The sequence below is a fragment of the Salminus brasiliensis genome, chromosome 25 (assembly GCF_030463535.1).
Source record: "Salminus brasiliensis chromosome 25, fSalBra1.hap2, whole genome shotgun sequence".
NCBI classification, from domain to species: Eukaryota; Metazoa; Chordata; class Actinopteri; order Characiformes; family Bryconidae; genus Salminus; species Salminus brasiliensis.
This window is the reverse complement of record NC_132902.1, coordinates 6,026,478-6,047,470: the sequence shown is the minus strand read 5'-3', so window position 1 is coordinate 6,047,470 and position 20,993 is coordinate 6,026,478. Positions and strand designations below refer to the sequence as shown.

At 40.2% G+C, this 20,993-nt stretch overlaps 1 protein-coding gene across 2 annotated transcripts in view; it reads left to right on the top strand.

The window, feature by feature from the left end:
* The window catches only part of nhsb (Nance-Horan syndrome b (congenital cataracts and dental anomalies)), an 84,697-nt gene that overhangs the window by 12,813 nt on the left and 50,891 nt on the right, over positions 1–20,993 (top strand). Inside the window, exon 1 of one of the 2 annotated variants that reach the window (XM_072671170.1) lies at positions 9,661–9,676. The exons of the other annotated variant lie outside the window; for it this stretch is intronic. The gene's annotated coding sequence lies outside the window, so the exon portion shown is untranslated. Of the gene's footprint in view, positions 1–9,660; positions 9,677–20,993 lie in introns of those variants that run through there. 2 annotated transcript variants of the gene reach the window in all.

Below are 20,993 nucleotides of genomic sequence, written 5' to 3'. Positions count from 1 at the left end.
AGACAAAAAGCTGGTTATATCTACTGTTTCCGATATCATCATGTGTCCCTAATTTTCATAAGGTTTCTAAATGAATTTTTATCACACATTCATTACGAAACCTCAGACAGTTGGTTTAGTCTGGATTTTTCTTCTCCACACATTTCCCAAAGCAGTCCCACAACTTTTTAGGTCTGTTTAAGTCTGATGATTGTGTTGTCTGTCCATCAGTTGATGAGTGGTGTACCATCTGGCATTATGTTGTTGGCATTACAATTTATTTTTTGGTTATCCATCTTAGTTTATTGTGTGTACATCTTAGCAATTCTTCTGGACTGCCAGTAAATTTAAATAAATAAAAGACTACTAATACAATTAAATGTGCAGTCAGGACCAGAATATTTCAATTTTACAGTTAAGTTATTACACACTAAGCTTTTTCAGTTAGCAAATTGTAAATGTTGTGAGAATTTGAATAATACAGAGCAACTGCATGTTATTAAACACTAAAAAAGATTTTAGGATATGGTATAGTCATATAGTAAAAGAGATAAGATAAGATAAGATAAGATAATCCTTTATTAGTCCCACAGTGGGGAAATTCTCAGTGTCACAGCAGAAAGGGATGGCAAGACACTCAGTTACAAACAAATGTAGATAAATAAAACATTCTAATTTAATGTAGATAAATAATGTAATGTAGATAAATAAAACATTATAATGTCATAAAATCTATCTAATGATGCTGGGAGTCTATGAAAGCATCATCAACCTTGAGTAATTAAAATGTAGTGTGTAAAATGTGTAATAAAAAACAATAGCGTTTAACAGATTTATCTAAACTCTAGAAAAACAAAACATTGCATCACAGTAATATTGCCACATCTCCCGTCCTTTGGTTTAGGTTACAGTGGATGTTGTTTTTCAGTTGGTAACTGTTCCAGTTTTATTCAGTTTGGTCCGATAGTATTTTTACTGCACTGTGATTGCAGTTGTCCAAATAGCTTCAGGCACCCCAGCCATGATGTTGACCTAAAAAGCTAAGTCAGTAGAGTGAAGTGACAAATGTCCCCCAAAATCTCTTCCCTAAAAACCTCATTCTTCATTCTGGTTTAAGTACTTTTAGGCTTGGTGTTGTTATAGAAATGTGGCTCATGATAAAAAATGGATGACTGGAGCCATTTCCTCGTTGTACATCGTCACTGTTATTCACTTAAGACTCCGTTCATGTCGTTTCAGAGTTGTGCTCCAAAGGAATTGCTGCAGTTGTCTTATATAGTGTTTTTTGGGGCTGGTCTCATTGTCGAGATAATGCGGGAGTAGAACTCATGCAGAAATCATGATGTTTTTCCTAGAAATCTTCTTAGATGTCTTGCCACTTACTTCTGCTCACTGACATGGAATTTAAACAACTCGCCTTTTTCCTCATACAGAATTATGGCACATAATAACACACGCCTGTTGTTTCAGTTCTGTGCAGCACGAAAGCCAATAATCTTACAGCAACTAAAAAGTGTATTTCGTTTGAAATGATCCTATTTTCCCTCAGTGGGCCACACCCCATGCTCTTAAAAGAGGGGGATGGAGGGGAACCTTCAGCCTAAATAATGAATAGCGCGTCGTCCTGGAGGCCCTTAGCTGCCTCTGCAATGCAGGTAGCTTCAGAGAAATTGGGGTCAGAGAAATAAAACACCAAACCTTGACTTATCCACACAAGAATGCTGAGTGCTCATTTTGTATACCCACTAACGTCCCTGGCTGCCTGTCACAGATTTCGAGCCAGTTAAGATGATGATGATGGTGTCCCCAGTCTCCGGTCATGGATGAGCACAGTTCAGCGGCTTTTCACTGAGATAAGTCCTTGGAGATGAGCTGTTGGCTGCTGTGCTGTCAGACACCTCTTTTTAAACATGCAGTATTTAGCAGCTCTGGAGCAGGACAAAGACAAAGGCGGAAGCATGCCTGAGTCTGAGGCAGTTCCGCCACTTTCATATTCAAAATTTCAATTCTCCTGTTACCACAGATGTGTTTAATCAGCCAAGACAAGCCAAGTCGTACACTGGAGCTAGGAGGTTAATGTAGCCAACATGTAATGGAAGCTTACCAGTTAGCATTGCGCAGAGTGTGTGCCTCACACTTTTGCCTCAACAAAAAGGCAAGATAGTCTGTTATCCATTAATGGGCAAAGCACAGGCAAAATTCAGGCATTGAGATAGCTATCGTTTTTAGCCTCTATTTTTATGTTGGTCAATTTCCTGATTACTCAGTTGGGATTACTTAAGAACCTGCCAGTGCTAAAATTGCTAGGAGATGGATAGACTGTTTATGTTGGTTAGAGGGGTGATGTTTAATATTTGTGGGAAACTGTACATGTTGCATATGGAACTGGTGTGCCAGTAATGGGTAAATCAAGTAGCCATTTTAACAAACATTACATGCATTGCATTACCCGACCGCCCAATGTAAAACAATCCCCATCTGTATATGACATACTTTTAAGTGAGGCAATGTCTAGTAAATTGAAATATGATGGGCAGAGATGGTATATCATTATCATTTGGTACTTGTATCGATATATCCGCAGAAAATGCTGGATTGGATGTCAGTGGGAGAAAAAGAATGTATCTGATCCAATCGTATTACAAATCTATCCTTGAAAAAAAACTAAATAAATTGCTCATTTCATAGCTTTAGTAGTTTTGAAGGAAAGTCAGACTGTGTCAGCCCATATTCAGGACTTTGGTATTAGTATTTTACTATGTATTGTGGCGTCTCTAACGCTAGCCGTTTTTGAACAAGGAAGAGGATTTCCGGCCTGATAAATCAGCGTCTGGTCTGAAAGTCTCTCAGGTACCATCATGCCAAAAGCAGCTCGATGATGCAAACTGTTATCTAATGGAGCTTATGCAGATTTTTCATCGTAGAGATTGTCTGCTGGAGAATCTCTGATCTGGGAGCCTAGCCACCAGTTGAGATTAGGCAGGAAAAAAAACCGTGGGCCAGTCTTATTTCAGGAAAAATCAACCTAAATAACTCCAACTATTTTAAACATCTCTAATTCAGTCAGCTTTCACCCCATTTAACGTAAGCGCTTTAAAAAGGGCAAAATACAGATGAAATACCCTGTTACAGAGATGCATTCACTTTCAGAAAGCTGTCGTATGGGTGTGTCCTTATGCTCTCAGCTTAGCGGATTAAGCTTTTGCTTTTACACTGTGTTATATTACATAATTACCATAGATAGTACAGTGGTGATGCACCATAGTTCAGCCATGCACCTTACAAAATGATGAAACAGTCTGGCTTGTTCTTTTAACAGATTTACAGCTTATAGAATTCATGATGAATTTAACATCAAAGTCTGAGTCAGTTTGAGACAGAATTATGTTGGGCTCATGTCAGTTTTGGAGGGCTTTATGATATAGTTTGTGTCAGGTTGGCTTGGTTTTTAAAAATGTTATTAGCCTGGAGCAGGTTTGAAATCGTTAGGTTGTTGTAGTTTCTGTTGGTCTCTCAGGTTGGGCTTTGGCCAAAAGTTTTTGGACTGTATTCAAGTTTTGTCCAAAATTCCAGGCTAATTTCTCTGAACTGGTCAATCAGAATAGATCTGCCTTGTGTTCACAGCACTTTCCTTAGGGTCAACATGTCTCTTTGAAACTTGAAACTGTTACAATCAAGTTAGATGATTAAAAAGTCATTGCAGTGTGAAATTCTATTCTTGTGTAAACTGTTGTCTTTACATAGGAGCTGTGGCTTAGATGTAAATGAGTTATGGCTGGGTATGATAATAGTTAGATGTTTAGCTTTTTAAAGATGAGACAGAGAGTTTCAGCTTCATATGATAATACAATTTACTAGGCCCAAAGTGGACATACCCCAACCTCTCAGCAGGTTTTAATGAGTTAAAAAAGACAAAGACAAACTCTCTTGTGTCACTGAAAATATATATTATAAGAATATAGAGGTTAGGAAATTTAGGGGTAGACTAAATGACACTGGCAAAGGACCTTTGGCTTCAACCTGTTGAGAACAACCCCAAAATTATTTTTGAAAATTATTATATTCTCTCTGAGGAGAAGAGCATCCTTTACCTGGGTGTCCATTTTTTAAACGCATAAATGTATTGCTAATTACTTGAGTCAATTGAGTCAGGTGATTTAGGGCAGGGAAATGACTAAAATGTGCCATACAGTAGGGTTAAGATAATACTCAGAATAAAGTGTTATATATTTCAAACACGCTCAGCCCACCCCCTAACTCTCTGGTTGTTAGGAAGGGTTAACTCGTAGATAGACCCTCGATGTGCTGTGGTTTGGCATTCTTCCCAGATGAAATACTGCCACGTTCCACAGGCAGTGTGAGAGGTGTGTGTGTGTCATTACTTCTAAAGCTTCTCTCCCACTTCCTCTCCTCTCAAACATCCAGCAAACCAAAACCGCAGAGTGCACTCCGGTCTGTGGAAAAACTTACAGAGGTGGAGTGCTTTGTGCCTGGAAGTCAAGTGAATTCTGCTAATGACCTCTTCTCTGATCACTTCGCTAACCTTGGACACGAGCGAGACTGAGAATTGGTCTCTTTTTACATATTTCTTCATAGAACTACACATCACTTGATTTATTCTCAATATTGGCTAACCCTAATCAAGGATAGGTGTCTGTGAATGTACATTATTTAAATAGCACAAGCACTAAGCTTGCTGGACATATATAACATTCATTCCTAAACCATGCCTGGATTAGCACAGCAGCTAGCTGTGCTCATTTTAGAATTATATGTGCTCTTACCAAAAAAACTGGGATTTAGGGGCTGCAGCCCAGGGCCGTAGCCACCAGGAGGCCGAGTAAACACGATTGCAAATGAAGTAATAGTGTAAACAGCAGGAAAATGTGATTAGGTTAATGTCTTATGAAGCGTTAGATTTGTTATGATTTAATACATTATCATATTTCAAAACAACAGAAATGAAGTGTAGTTGAATTTGAATATGTCGTACATTTGTGTTCATATTCGGTTAATATCTAAACATTCTGATTCAATGCTTTAACCACAAGCTAATATATTAGCCCCCAGATAACATGCAAGTCACAAGTCACATGGTAATCACAATACAATGATACAGCATGATTTGCTTCAATGAATAACTATTCAACACAATATGTTGCATCAAGACATACTAAGAGTGCAGTGTTGTGGTGCCTCAAGACTGAATGTGGTCCCTATTGCGGTCTTTCTTTGTCTTCCAGGTCTTTAGCTATCGGTTGAGCTCACCATTACATTCTTGTTAGATATAAGCTATAGCAAATGTGCTTCCTATCAATCTTGGTGGTCTGCTACACTGCCATTAGTGCTCTTGGTCAAACACAACAGCCACAAGCTCCAGATGCAAATTCCATATAGAATCAACTCTAGGCCCTGATACACAGTTGGCCAAAAAACAACCAAGCATATTTCTTGTTACTTATGGTCACATTGAATGGTGGAACTGTGTTAAAAAGGCTGTGGTTCCTTTACAGTTCACTCAGTATGTTTGGAATGACTCTTGGATTAGACATTCTGCACTTTAACTTCATAGTCTCTATTTAGACAGGACTGAATGTACATCTTATTATTTTACAGGTGCTGATTAGTGCAATCATACTACTCAGCAGTGGTAACTGATAATGAATTTAATACCATATCTGATTTTCCAGGCAGATGGCACATTTTAGACTGCTGCTCCTACCCACATCCAGTCTCCTACTGCACATATCCATATTAAACACTTTCCCAATTGCAAAACAAAGGATGGAGCCATTTCATAGCCATTTACCTAGTTTGGGTGGTAGAACTCTACATCCTTTTTTGGAGTGACAAAGCATTAGCATTAGCAGAATGATAAAAAAAATATCCCTCACTTTGTCTGGCTGTAGTAACTCGTTTTTTGCTGTTTATATCAGAGAGCTTTGCCACTGAGGAGGGATGGTAAAAATTTATTACAGATGTCTCCCTCATAAAGTAATGCAATCTGAGCAGGGCTATTCTACTAACGCACAGCGCCAAACATCAGAAATTCACTTAAGGACTTATGCTAAAGTTCTCAATGTACCAGAAATAAAGAGAAAGAGAGAGAGAAAGACAGACAGAGGAATCCCTATGTGTTTTGAGGGGGAAAGCCACCATCATGAGAAGAACAGACGGAGCACTGTGTGTTTGGCTGTGGAGATGCGAGAGTGGGGTCTGTCACACGGCACGAGAGCAAGGGAAAACACAGAGGAGAGACTTGGCTGACTGAGCTACAACAGAGGGAGTAGACATAATTAAGACATGAGGGAGTGTGTGTATATGTGCGTGTGATAGAGATGCACAGACAGAGGGCAAGGAGAGACGCGCTGATATGGGATTTCTGATTCTGCCGTGAGGACAGGGTTGGAATATACTGGAGTAATTGTACTCTTTATATACAAAACAAAATACATGAGTATTTTTTGGACGGGTTTTGCTTTACTTAGATATTACTGCCAATGAGAATTGTTTTACTTTTTTTTATTTTAAAGCAGTAGATAGTAGTATATCTAAAAAAAATATAGGATCTCCCATCCTATCAGCTAACCTCATGTGATTTTTTGTAATACCATGCATTGACACAAAAGAAGATTCAACCAGATTCAACACTCAAAAAGGAAACCCATCCTCCTCTGATCGACACCAGATATTTAAACAGCATCTTTTTAACCTCATCAGGAGTCTATTCTAGTCTTGTCTGTCTATCTTGTGAATTTTAAAGTATCATTTTTATTAATACATTAAATAGTCAATATTACAACTATGCCAGTTTACTTTGTGCAAAAAAGTAATCCAACAGTAAACTGTCACAGTACACCCTACTGCATCACACACTGCACCAAAACAACTTTGCTAAAACAAACTTCTTACAGCTTAATGCATGGCTCCGTTCCAGCTACCCAACACCTACAATGGCCTGATATAAACCTTCATTCCCAAGTCCCCAACTCATCCCAAAGGTATTGAATGGAGCACCATCCATCATTTCACAGGACACTGTTGCACTGCTCCACAACTCAATGCTGGGGGGCTTTAAACTCTAGGCCACACCTGGCATGGTGCCAGTAAGTACATGTTGTGCATCTTCTCCCAAGAGTCTTATACTATTGGCAATACTTCTCTACAATGACTAGACAACCTGTGTGTTTGTGTGCATTTGCACACCTGTGTAAACAATGGGTACACCATAAAGTAGCTGAATGCATTAATTAGAAGGAGTGTCCACAAATATTGGACATATAGTGTATATAAAGGGTCATTATTATATTAAGTTCAGTAATAAAGTTAGTTAGTATTAAATAGTAGTATAGTTACAATGTTGATGTCCCCCAGGTTTACTGTTGCCCAGGTTTCAACGTTAAAATGTACTCTGGTAACACTCTACTGATGGACAGTGTTTGTAAGTCTACATGACGTCAACATAAGCTTTTCACGACAACTGACCTAAACCTAACTATTTTTAGAGGCTTATTTCAACAAGCATCAGTTAAGGTTGTTGTGCTGCATTTGTCTGTACTTTGGCTTCACTATAAGTTTTGTTCCTATTACTATTATTAATGTTTAATAATAGTACCTTGTTGTAGCTGATACCAACACTGGTCAAATTTTCAAAAAGATTACAGAGAACTGCAGAATATAAACTGAATATACAGTGTACATCATTTAAACTATGTAGTTAACCATTTGATTTAATTAAAAGAAAATATAGGATTAAAAAGATGAATCATTGGCAATGTAATGTTTTGCTAATAAAGAGCCATAGCATTCTTTCTGAATGGGATATGTGTTTGTATGATTGAGAGGAAGTAGGAGATGACTGAAAATAGCCTAGAACTATGAACACAAGACCATGTGTGGTTCTCTGACCCTTTTGGCTTTGTTACCAAAAGGGTCAAATTGAGACACATCACAGTGTGCAGTGGGCTTATATGGTTCAGAATTAACTGATTTATTGAGGAAATGTTTACTTTGGGGGTTAGATGCTTTGGTCAGAATATTGGGAATCAGACATTCTGCCTTGCCACAAGGCCCTTATGTGGTTTGCTTAAATATAAATGGGGGTAGAAAATGGCTGCATCAAAAATCCTGAAATTGAGCCATAAACCATTGCTCACTGAGGAAAATGTTGTCTTGCAGTTGAAGGCTGGGAAAAGTTTGCTCGTCCAGTTTTAGCCTATAATAACAAACACATGCTTCAGAGATCGGTGCAGCCGCCAGAAAAGCAGCGCTGTTATGTAATTGTCCTCCGCTGACAGTTTTGTTTTCCTCTGCGAAAGCGGTTTCCCACAGGGCCAGGACCATGTCCGAAAACACTTCACTACACTGCACGAAGCGAAGGTGCCCCAATTTACCTGTCCATGCTCCACCTACAAATACATTCTTTTACAGCAACTATTGCTAGATTGGACAAAATTCATTTGTAACTATGCCTCCCTTCTCATACACTAGAGCTTGGTTTTCACATTTACAGACAAGACAAAAAACCTTCTGATGACATATATCTTGAAGGTGGAAGGGGCGTTCGTGTCACTCAGTTTTCCCAAAAAATCAGTCTCTTGCCACGCTGCAACCACTGCAGTTGGACATTGGAAGTTCGCGCTTGTAAATGTCAAATTAGCCATAACTTTTCTTTTAATTTGTTGCTACCAACTCGGGTGGCAGCAGGCATGGCAAGGTTTTCTTTTAAGGTGGCATTTGCCACCCTATGCCAGCCCAGTAGATTCTCCCATGATTGTATTGATTAAATTGTATTGTATAGATAGATCAGTGGCTAATTCTGCGTTTACATGCTAGCCGGAAGACCTTACTATCCCCCTTTTGAGGTCAGAATTATGAGTATGTAATGTTTAGTGCTTTGTTGTCAGAGTGACATGAAGAATGGCGGCTAATATAACGTTAATAACTTGCACCACGTTAGCAGGGTAGTTCATTTACTATGAATAGATCGATAAGTATCTATATTGTTCTACAGCAAACTGAATGCATATGGATTACAGCCATTAACAGCATCTGCACTGTTCACAATAATGAACCATCCAGTACTGATTCTGTTGTCTTCTTCGCCATCTTGAAAGGATAAAGGTCACCTCAACTTCGGATATCAAAATTATCTCTGAATTTCCCTCTAAGAATTCAGAATATAGGTAGTGTTCATGTGCAGCTTCCAAGTCGGAAAGTTGTATTTACCGCAATTCTGCAGCGCAGGGCGAGTCAGGCTTGGTTAGGCTACTTATCAAGCTGATGTAAGCATGGTGGCTTACAAGCTGTGTAGTCTCTAGTTACCACAGCACAGTCCCATCTACGCAGCACAGCATTTTAACCAGGAAAACTTCAGTTTAGCCAATCTAACAAACACTGAAGTGGCCCAATGTGGATAATTTACTTATTAGGACAGAAAGTCTTTCCCAACATTGTGTAAAACTTGTCCAACCTTGGACAAATTGCTGTGAAAGGAAGCATTTTAGCCGAGGCTAAGAGGTTTATAACCAATGTGATGGCTTTGGTTTGAGCACATACCTACTCATATTTACAACTGAAGATGGGAAAAACAAAAAAGAAAGGAAAAGCTCTGTTGTTTTGTTGCTTAGCAAGTTAAAATTCCATCTCTTTGTGTTCTCTTTTCACTGCACAGGTCTTGGGAAAAAAGTATCAATAGGTAAGTGGTGTGTATTAGAGACGTAGTTGTTAGCAGTGTAGGTGCTAGTTAGCACAAATAGAGTAGCACAATATGTGTGTGTGTGTGTGTGTGTGTGTGTGTGTGTGTGTGTGTGTGAAAAGTAGAAGACTTGTGGGTTGTGTGTTTGTCAGGGCTGCACAATATATGATATATGATTCCACTGAATCCCCATTTTGTTGAGTGACCAATTCTGACCAATTAAAATGTTTAGGTATGTAAATAAGCCATAAAATCCACATAATCAATAATTACAGTCAGACATAAAACAACTTGCATCAATCCACCTATATGTTTATAATATATGTTTGGAATATACTGAAATGTCAATATTGCAATATGTAGCAAATGTTATTGAGTTTTGTCGGTATTGTGCAGCTCTAATCAAATATTAAACTGTTTCCTAAACTTTCCCTCTAAACACACCCTTTCCATTTTTATAGTGATAAATGGTAGGTTTGGCCAACGTTTACCATGAGTAAATATTTGTAGTGTTTTTTATTTACCACAATGTGACATTTCCTCCAGTACCATTTACCCCTAGTGTATGTACATTTATGCTTTTCTGTTTGTTCGTTTGTTTGTTTTTTTGCAGGCCAATAAGTGACCACGGTTTCTGACATTTTTTTCTACGCCTGTCTATTAATAACTTAATTCTTCTCTGACCTTGTTGAGTTTACTTGATCTAACAATCTAATGCTGAAAATTCTTTTTAATATTATTCAAAAATATTTTAGTTTTCAGATGTTTTATTGTTTCTCTGAAAAAAAAATAACAATAATAAGGGCTTACTAATCCAAACTGCACTCTGTATCCACCAAAGAACTGAACCCTTAGGGTTAGGGTTAGGGTTACATAAACATATTTATACAGCAATAAAAATGATAGCTCACAGAAAGCTCTATTTTACTGTGTGCAGATCTGGATGCAGACATACTAGTAATACTAGTAAAAAGAAATACAACCAGTTGATTTCCACTCTGCAGCAGTATTGAGTATGTGAGAGTATGTGTTTAACTGTCAAATAGGGTAAAAAATAAATGTCTGCCATTAAATGACCGTTAAACAGACTTACTGTTACTGGTAATGTTCGGACTTTGCCATTTTATGTCAATACTTGCCATGAAATGACCATTAAACAAGCCGTGACTTGTTTTTTAAAATATAATAGAAACATACCACTTTGCTGGCTGTAATCTTACATTTTCTGTGTTCGTTGGTAATCTGTCGGCTTCTGTTAACACATGAACCCTTCCGAAATTACCCAGAAAGTATACTAGTTCTCACACTTCCCCCTTCTCATTTAATTACTGACAAATACCCATTTAAGTGTGTGTGTGGCTGGGGAGGGGGGGTGTGAAGGGCACTTTGGGCTTAATTTGATCTGGTACTCACTTCTAAAAGTCAGTCAGTCGTGTCACAAGATTTATTTATATTTATTTATATTTATGCATGATCTACACATCATATTCAAGACCATCTAGGCAATTGTTTGGCATACTAAAAATATGCTAAAGTGAAATCTGCCTCACACCAACACACCAATTGTACTGCGGTTGACCTTGTTTGTGACCTATGACCTTGTCAAGGTCATGGTCAGGTGCCTGCCTGGCCCTGGAGCTAGAGCAGAACTAATTGTCTGCTATTTACTAAGTTGGATAAAAAGAAGTAAACCTACCTTCTTATTGTTTCCTGAAAGCCTTCCTTGAATAGCGATTAGGTTAACATTAATTAGGTTAAAATGCTTCAATTTATGGCAGACTACTACGGGCTCTGTTCCAGTGTATGCCGCCAAAAAGACTCTGCTGTCAGAACTAAATCCAGTTCATTGTAAAAACATCCATCATGGTTTTTTAGACCAGTGCATTCATGCATTCATATGTGCATTTAGACATGCCCTAATTCTGCACTCTTCAGTGCAGCATCAACTGCAGTCTTTCATTTGCTTTTCCAGTTGCTCAGTTTCAGCTGCAGTCTTCAGCACCAGCTGCATATGCACACAGTTATAACAAGGCAGACATGTTAGTAATGGGTCTGTAAGTAATGTATATGAATTGAATGTGTCCTATTTTCTTTATTATTTATGTATTTATTTTTTTAGCAATGTAGTTGCATTCTTTTCATTGTGTAATAACAGGATTCGCCAGATCCTGAACATAGACATTGCATGATTTCAATAGTCTGGAAGCAGTTTGTCCAGTTTCCAGCACCAGAATCCAGTGAGAGCAAAAGCAACTGCATATTCCAACCTGAATATATATCATAAATATTAAACTGTATACACTGTCAGCCATACCAAGTGACAAGGCCACTTTGACAAGGGTCACTTTGACAAGGGTCATGTCACAACTTACAGGACTTAAATGATCTGGTCTTGGGACCAGATACCACAGAACACCTGCAGAGGTCTTTTTGAGTCATTCATTGAATGGTCAGATCTTTTGCAGTGTGCCTACTCAATATTAGGCAAGTGGTGCTAATGTTATGGCTGATCAGTGTATACAGTTTTTCATACAGCTTGTGGATTCTTGTTACAGTTTTGCTATCCATACATTTCCCATGAGCATTTGGCCTACACGACTACAGATTGGATGAAATTAGGCAAATATGCTTAAACCTAGTAGTTGTAATAAAATTCTACTCACATTAAAGGTCTTATATCCTAAATTTTTCCTGGTGCCATCCACCCATGACAACAGTCATAATGTGTTTTTACATGAGCATGTTTAACCTCTCTTTAGCACTTATGTAATTCGTCCTTAGATTTAAAGCTGTGTTTGTTCCTGTGCCTTTATGTTCTGATTGGCTGATTGGCTGCCCTGTGTGGAGGGTATGCACTGAGTGGCAACACATTCTGCAGCACGTCTGACTTTATTAGGGAAAGCAGCCAAATGATCATAAAAGGGAATGAAGCTCAAGTTAAAGGCAGTTGGACTCGACAGCAATCCATCCAAATGACTAAATCCGTGAGCTTGTTTTTCCCCACCTGTTTTCAGAGCATGAGTTCACCACTCAGTTGAGCTCCCACACGTTTCATTGCCGGGATTTCAGTCCGTTTCTGCGAATTGCAGCAATCCATTTGTTTCTCTGCGCTTTAGCTTTCAGCCATCTGTAAAAGGAGAGCTCAGAATTCCTGCTGAATCTGTTTGTACTGTCAGTCGCACAACAGCTCTTTCTCGTTTTTGTGTTAGCGGCATTCACGCTGAACGCTAAACACCGCCACTCAGTCAGTCTCTTTGCCACCCAGTAGGGATGGCCGCAGTGACTCCCGCCACCTGTGACATCACGTGCATACCCTCTATTGTGCCTCATTCAAAAATCAGCCCACACTTGAACACTGTTCGGAGGCAAAGCTAAAGCGCTGTAGACTGGATAGGTGGATGTACAGTATGTAAACATGCTGGATCTTGAGACATCACAAAAAAAATGGTTAAGATGGGCTGTTTTTGCAGCTTGGTTCCCAGCTAGGGAGGGAAATGTATAATTCAAAGTAGTGTTTACGTACTAAATCTAACTGAGGTGAATTTCATTGTTTCATAATATGGAGTTTTTAACTACTTGTTCATGTATCTATTAAAGTGCTGCGTTTTTAGGGTCTGTATGGCTGATTGTGTGGATGCAGACATACATGCACACATGCACACACACTTCGAGCCCAGCCTGGCTCATTATCTCAAGAATTAAATGTTACCACTTCAGCGCTGAGGTACAAACAGCAAATTAAAGCAATTTCTAGCCTGGCTTGTGAGGAGGGCAGAGTAGACAGCCCCTCCCCTCTGTGCTGTCAGCATGGATACTCTCTCTGGCTAAAGCTCCTGCTTCTTCCCCACCCCTCCTCCTCCTTTGCTCTCTTCTCCTTGCTCTCTCTCTCTCATGAGAGTGTGTCGTGTCCTTCAGACACTGGCAGCGTTGGTGGAAGTTGCATTTGCCATATTAAGATGACCAGTGGTGCTGAATCTTTAGTGTAAGGGTGGAAATCTGAAAGTCTGTGCGAATGTCATTTTCTTTTAGTATTTTGATGCAGTTCAACAGTTAAAAATACCCTACATGCACATTTATGACCGGTGGGAAAATTTATATTTTGATTCGATAAGATACAGTGGTGTCTCAGTTCAATACATTTTTAAATATAGCATAATAAAGAGTGGCTGAAAATGAAAGTATATATATATATATATAACGCAATGCTAAAATATGCTACAGTACAATGAATGCTGTGATTCAGTTCACTACGGTATTGGACTGTGTTGTTGCACCCTGTAGTAAATATATTATTATAGTCGGTTACATCTATGCATTTGAATTACCGCCTTTTGACTGAGCCGTTAGACCTTGTTTAGGAGTCTTTATTATACACTGCATGAGGTTGATGTTAATTTGCACTTTTGGTGTGAATTGTGGGGTGAAGGTTGAAGTTGAAGGTACACACAGGATGGGCAGTGTGGCACTTGATCTGAGGGCAGTTTAATCAAAGCTAGTCCAGGACTTGGTGGTGTGTTTTACATGGGGTTAGCTGAAGCTGGTCACAGGCTTTGGGCTGGGCGGTGTGTTTTTTTGGTGCGGTTTGATGAGCGCCCTGATGTGCGGCGGGCTGACAGCACGGAGATGCGCTGCAGGGCTGCAGGCGAGTGCAGATGCTCCAGTGGACATCGCAGCACTGTGGCCAGGAAATGCACTCTGACTGTGCCACCTAGCATGTGACCATAGAGAGAGAAGGAGAGAGAGAAGGAGAGAGAGAGAGCAATCCATAGGTTCCTGAGTTCCCTAAAATTGCAAGTATCGGCTGCAGTTTTTCATTCTGTCTGTTTGCGAAAATTTTAGGTTGCATCAGAAATAGGAGTTTGCTAACATTCCTACTAAACCGATTGTCCGAGCTGAAGTTTCCAGTGTTTTCCAGTGTTGTCATTGGTCAGTATATTATAAGTAAAAAGAAATACATTTAAAATGAATAACAACACTGATGAGCTAATATTCTTATATTAGCTATTGAGCTATTGTTAATTAGTGTTACAACCATCTTAACTGGTAAAGGGTATTCAAGGTGGTGCTTGCTTGATCATTTGCTCGACCATTCAAAAACATTATACAGACCAATGTTAGTTTTTTAGTGTAATTAGTGGTGCTCAGTGGGCGTGTAGCTGAGCTAGATAAGCAACGATTCGTTTACTGACACCAGTCTCTCCAACACCAGTCCCTCCAGTCCCTTGATCTGACTCATTCTCATCTAAAAGTGGGCTTTCAGGCAGTCAGACATAAACGTGGTCTGTGGAGTGCAGAATGCTATCCTCCTAACTAAGCTAAGCACAGTGTTCACTTGCTTGGTGACCGTTATGGTGATCATATTTTGTTTCTTTTTTATTAATGAGGACACTTGGGACACATTGTCCTGGTTAGGATGTTGTAGCAGGGGTGCTTCAAGTAAGCCTATGTTGTTGGACCGTGGGAGTATGTAAGTGTGAGGGTAGGAGGGAGTTAGATATCTATAGTAATCTATAGTTTTGTTAATGAACATTAATAAATAAATGTGTACTCACTTACCGAGGCTAAGCCTCTGAGCTTATGTGTCTTAAAAAAAAAAAATTCAGAACCCCAAACGAGGACTGGGACATGTCTGGGGAAAAAGAGGACGTATGGTCATCCGAGTGACTGTTTAAGCAAACTGATTTTTGTGTTTACCACACTCACACACATCAAATCACAACTTATTTTTCTTTGGAATTTATTCTTAGTGTTTTATTGAGCAACAAAGAATTGTCTACAATCAAGTCCCTAGAACTGCACTTTTTACAGGTTTGAAAGAGGCCTTCACTCCTCCTGAAAACTGGAGCGTGTAGAAACGGCCGCCTGACAGTAACAAATCCACGTCCAACGTGTGATCAAGTAATTGAAGGCGACTATTTTTACTCAGTTGAATAATTACAGATGTGCTGAACTGCAATTAACTTGCCTAGTAATTTCCAATGGGTCTCCCCCCCTCCCCTCGGTACAGCCTGTACGTGCGAGTACGAGTCTGATTCAGAGCAGCGCATTGTATTTGGGACGCATCCCGCCGCATGAGGAGAGCAGGGGGGCGTGTTGCTCTGGCCACGCATGAAGTGTGGCTGGGCCATATGGTTTTAATAGATCCTGAGAAGCGAGATCCTGAGAAGGGGCTAAGGTCATTATATTTATATCTATCCGCTGCACCATCTGCTGTTTGCTTTGCCTGTCGGCATGGCCCAGTACACTGCACTCAAAGGAATACTCCAGCGTTTTTCAACCTAATCTGTGTCTGCCGCATCTGTAACACGCAGTCGATCACCATGGATAATCATTTCGATGCAGAAAAGAAACAACAGAAAACCCAGGGACACAAAACACACTTAGAATAGAAGTCAGTGGGCAAGTGCTTCAGCGTCAGCATCTGCCCATTGATTTCTATTCTATTCGAAGTGTTTCGAAAGCCAACACATCTAGTGTATGCTACAGATGCAGCTGATGAAGATGTAGATGAAGTTAAAAAAAACTCACTGTGACAGACAGTATAGTTGATTAGGAAAATAGAGTAGGTCATATCCTCCCTTCTTCTTGCTCTGTTTCTCACTCACGCTTCTCATTCCATTATTTCCCTTTCGTCTACCTAATCTGTGTTCCTAATCTCTATTTTTCTCTTTCATATTTTAATCTGTCTTTTTTTTATCTCTTCCTCCCTCCCCTTTTATTGCAAGGTTTTGTCCAGAACTTGACCAGCAGTTGAAGGTCCCTCTGAAATACTGTCATATCAGAATATAAAATAATTATTCCTTCTGCTTAGCTGCTAATTATTCAGGCTTTAGCCGGACAACCTAAAAACTGCTGATGGGCTGCAAGATGAGTGCATACCGTGCAGCTGTTTTTTTTTTTTAAGCTCTCTTTTCAGATGTGTTCATGAGTCGCGTAGAAAGCTTGCTTTTGTCCAAGTCTCCAGCGAGGTGTACTCGAACTTAATTACTCAGTCTGCCTTTGAAGTAGCAGCATTTCTGCTTTCCCAATCTGCAACAGCAGCGGCCTAAGTGAGCTGGACCCAATATTGTCAATTTCACATGAAGAATTGTAAATGGCTTAGGATAGATGAAAGAGTCTCCTGTCTTTTAAGGTAACTGGAAATGCAGGAGGGTCTGTCTTGGCTAGCTTGTTGGTTCAGCAGACTCAGCATTAACCCTGCGTCCCAAATTGAGTGTGTCCATACTGTAGTAACCACTTTTACAGCATGTAGTGTGTTAAGCCTTCAGATTATCATTTATATATATTTTTTGCACATAAAATGTACATGCCTGTAATGTTTGTTTAATTTTTATTTGATTATCATTGATTTTTACTAATTTAGTGGACAATTTTAATCAACTAGTCAGGTCATCCCTAATTAAAAAAAAATAATAATAACTTTTTTGTTTAGATTTAATACCACATGGGCGCTAACAGAAATGATTATTGGCAAAGAGATGTTTTTGTTCTGGTTTGTTCTATTTGGTTCACCACTGTTCACACAGAAATATTTACCATGGATCATGTTTGCACACTTTGCATATGTAGAGAAAATGAAGAAACCTTTAGCAAAATCCGCAGTTCAGTTTCAAATGTGAGTTAAATGTTTGTGGACACCCCTTCGAAATGAATGCATTTAGCTACTTTAAGTTGCACCTACTGCTGACACAGATGTGCAAATACACCCACACAGCTTGTCTAGTCCCTAGAATAGGACCCATGCCTAATCCCTAGTTGGCTAGAGAGGTGTAAAGTGGAACTGTGTTCTCTGGAATGATGGTGCTCCATCCAGTGCATATGAAGTGAGTTGGGGAGTTGGGGATGACTTACTAACGCGCTTGATTGAACTGAATGCAATCAAATCCTTTCAGCCATGTTCCAAAATGTAGTAAAAGGCCTTTCTTGGACAGTAGAGATAGTTACTCCTACAAGAGCAAGATCAACTGTTTTAATACCCTTGATTTCAAAAGACATAATGAATATGCAAGTGTCCCAATACTTCTGTCCATAAAGTGTGTATAAGTAAATAGCGCACTTTGCCAAAACTGATGTTTTAATTAACTGTAATCTGACCTGCTGTTATGACAGAAGTTGCCTCAGACCCATTTCAAGGGTCACATTCAGCTGAGTGAGGGTTGGGCTCTTTTAACACAGTCACCTCTAGGAAACGTGGGCCATATGGCCACTAAAGTACAAGCCCATTCCGTCACAGCTTTGGAATTTAGGACATCCAAAGGTGCACAAGCCTTTGTATGTCGTGTTTTTAAGTGCTGCCTTCTCCCTGCATTCGCCAGGGTCCGCTCGCCCTCATTAGCTCGCAAGCTCACCCTCGTGCTAAGCCCGTTAGCGGCCCCTGCATGGGATGAACCTCGGCCCCGCTAATCTCTAGATTAGACAGAGGTGATTGAGTGTTCCGATCAGATTATGTATTTAGCGCATAAGGCACAGGATTGGTCCATGTCACAAGCTAATTATCCATGGCTCATGTGAGCGGGCTTTGAGCTTGAGAGTTGCTGCGTGCTCCGTCTCTTTTGGAGCTCTGCCGAACAGGGTCACGCTTTTACTGATAGCCCTGAACACATCGCTGCTCGTCTTAGCACATGACTTATTCCTGCTCAGTTGGTTGTAGATTTGAGAGTCCTGGGGAAGTAATAGGCAAGGCAGGCAAGCAATCAGTGGAAGTCTGTCCTAACATTCTCTGTAGTTTTGCATCACATGCTCAGTAAAACACCTTACATCATTGTAAACATCACATACTATTTATTACTATTAATTCAACCGTAATGCAAATATTCAGTCCCACTTAGTTGGATATTCCTCTGTAGGTCAGCTACAGATGTTCAAATTATTGGCAAACAAGTGAAACTCACATACAATTGGGATTACTTTAACTATTTCTATTTCTACTACTATTTCTACTATTTCTACTGATCTCCTGGGATTCTCAGAACAACAGTCTGTAGACTTTACTCAGAATGGTGCCATAAAAAAAAAAAACAGGTGCGGATCTGCAGACAGAAACATTGAGGTAGATGAAAGAGGTCAACAGAGATTAGCTAGACGGGATCAAGCTGACAGTAAAAAGCTTTGGTAACTCAGATAAGTGTCTCAGGATGCACAACACGTCAAACCTTAAGGTGGATGGGCTACAACAGCAGAAGACCACATCAGGTTCCACTTCTGTCAGCTGAGGCACAGGCTTACCAAAACTGGACAGTTGAAGACTGGAAAACGTAGTCACGTGAATCGTGACTTCTGCTGAGGCACCAACCGCATGAACCCAACCTGCTTTCTGTCAACAGTGCAGACTAACGGAGGTGGTGCAGTGGTGTGGGGAATGTTTTTGTGGCACATTTTGGCCTTGTTAATAGTTTAAATGCTACAGCCTATTTGAGTATTGTTGCTGATCATGTGTATCCCAATTGATACATGTGTAACACAGTTGAAAGTCTCCTAATGGTTACTTCCAGCAAGATGATGCAGCATGTTCTTTAGTGCACTTCCTAGTCTGGAGATCTAAATCCAACATTAAAGTGCATAGCATTAAAATGTCCTCCTGAAAAACCTTCATCTGCCTGACACAATCATGCCAACATGGTCCCCGCATCTTGTGCAATCCATGCCATGATAAGGCCCTACCCAATATTAGTACAGGCTTCCTAACTAAGTGCTCTGTGTCTATTTATGAGGGGAAAATGGTGGAAATGTCTAGTAGAAATCTCTAGTAAATATCCTGTGGAAGCAGTGCTAATAGCATCACATTTAGCATGTGCTAATGAAGAACTGTTGTTACTCCCTGTGTATCTTTTGTAACAGTTTGTGTGAAACTGTGCCAGTGTCCTTTTCCCTCTGACACTCGTCTTTTATTTCACTCCTCCTTTTCTTTCTGTAACCCTCTTGTGGGTGAGACACCAGGCCATGATGCTTTCGGGTCTGAGGTGAATGTTTTTCAGAACTCTTGTGGGCAGGCCTTTGTCAGACTGTTTTTGTCTGCTGGGACTTGTGGGGGACCCCACACATGGCGAGCATGCTGTCAGAGGGCGTGGCTGGTTTGAGGAGTGCCAAATAGGGAGGGGGTGGTTTGCAGAGTTTGAATAAGAGGCCCTGGGACCAGGAGTGTTCTGCAGAGATCCATAAGAAACTCCAATTACATGAAAAAAATATATATATAAAATATTTCATTATGCAGATTATTTCGAAACGTAAACTAAGCAAAGCCATTTGTAAGTACGTAAAATTGCCTACTAAAGCAAGCCTCATTAGCCCAGAGCCCCCTCTGCCTAGAGGCCCTGCGTAGTCAGTTCCAGTGTTCCCCCAGCTGGGTCGCCCTTGCCTGGGACCTTTGGAAATGTTGAGGGCTGTGTGCTGACAAAGAAAGGGGCGGGGTGTAGAAACACCAGCCTCCAGTTGGCTGTTTTGAGAGCACACATGCCAAGACAGAAAGACACCCACACTCACAATCACACACAATGAATGTTCTCAAGCAGCATCTGGTCCTTGGCCTTTCACGGAGTCACCATAATAATGAGCGTCCCTAATTAGCCAATCAGACACAATCGGTCAGGAGTGTCCTGCTAGTCATCTGCTTCACTCTCCTTTCACCTTCCACAGGCCTCAGAGTGACCAAACAGACCTCAGATCAGATTCTGGTTTATGTATCTTTTATGAATTAGACAGTGGGCAATGGGAGGCTGATGCTGGATCATGGCTCGAACACTAAAATTAACAGTTTTTGAAATGAACAAGGCTTCGTATTTTCACTGCATGAAGGACAGTGTAGAAGTGGATCCGTCCTGTGTGTTTGGCGGTCTTTGAGGAAACATGCAGTTTATCCAAGCTCAGTCTGTTGTGCTAATTTAGCGCTACTTAAGCTGCAGAGCTCATCTGAAGGAAACTTCAGAGATACCTGTGCGTCGCAAAAAGTGATGGTTCAGCTGTTCTTAGAGATGATGGTGTCCTTATCAGTACATATGTTGTGGAATACAAGTTGTGTTTGGAGTCCGAATGAAAAATGTGCCTGTAAAATGGCCCGAAACTGAAAAAAAACATAATGCTCTTGTGACAGTAGACACATTACACACACCAACCAACTTTAGATCTCCTGATAATAGGGTGAAACCCAATTGTTATATCGCCCACCCCTAGACTGCTTTACGTCTTCTGACAGACATCATGTCAGGCCCTAATGCCTCGGATTAAGCTGCTTTAGGAAATGATATAGCACAGACTCTGAAGGTTGCATGGGGTCAAAAATGTGGCCCCTGAGGTGTGAGGATTAGCACTAAGCCAACACCCA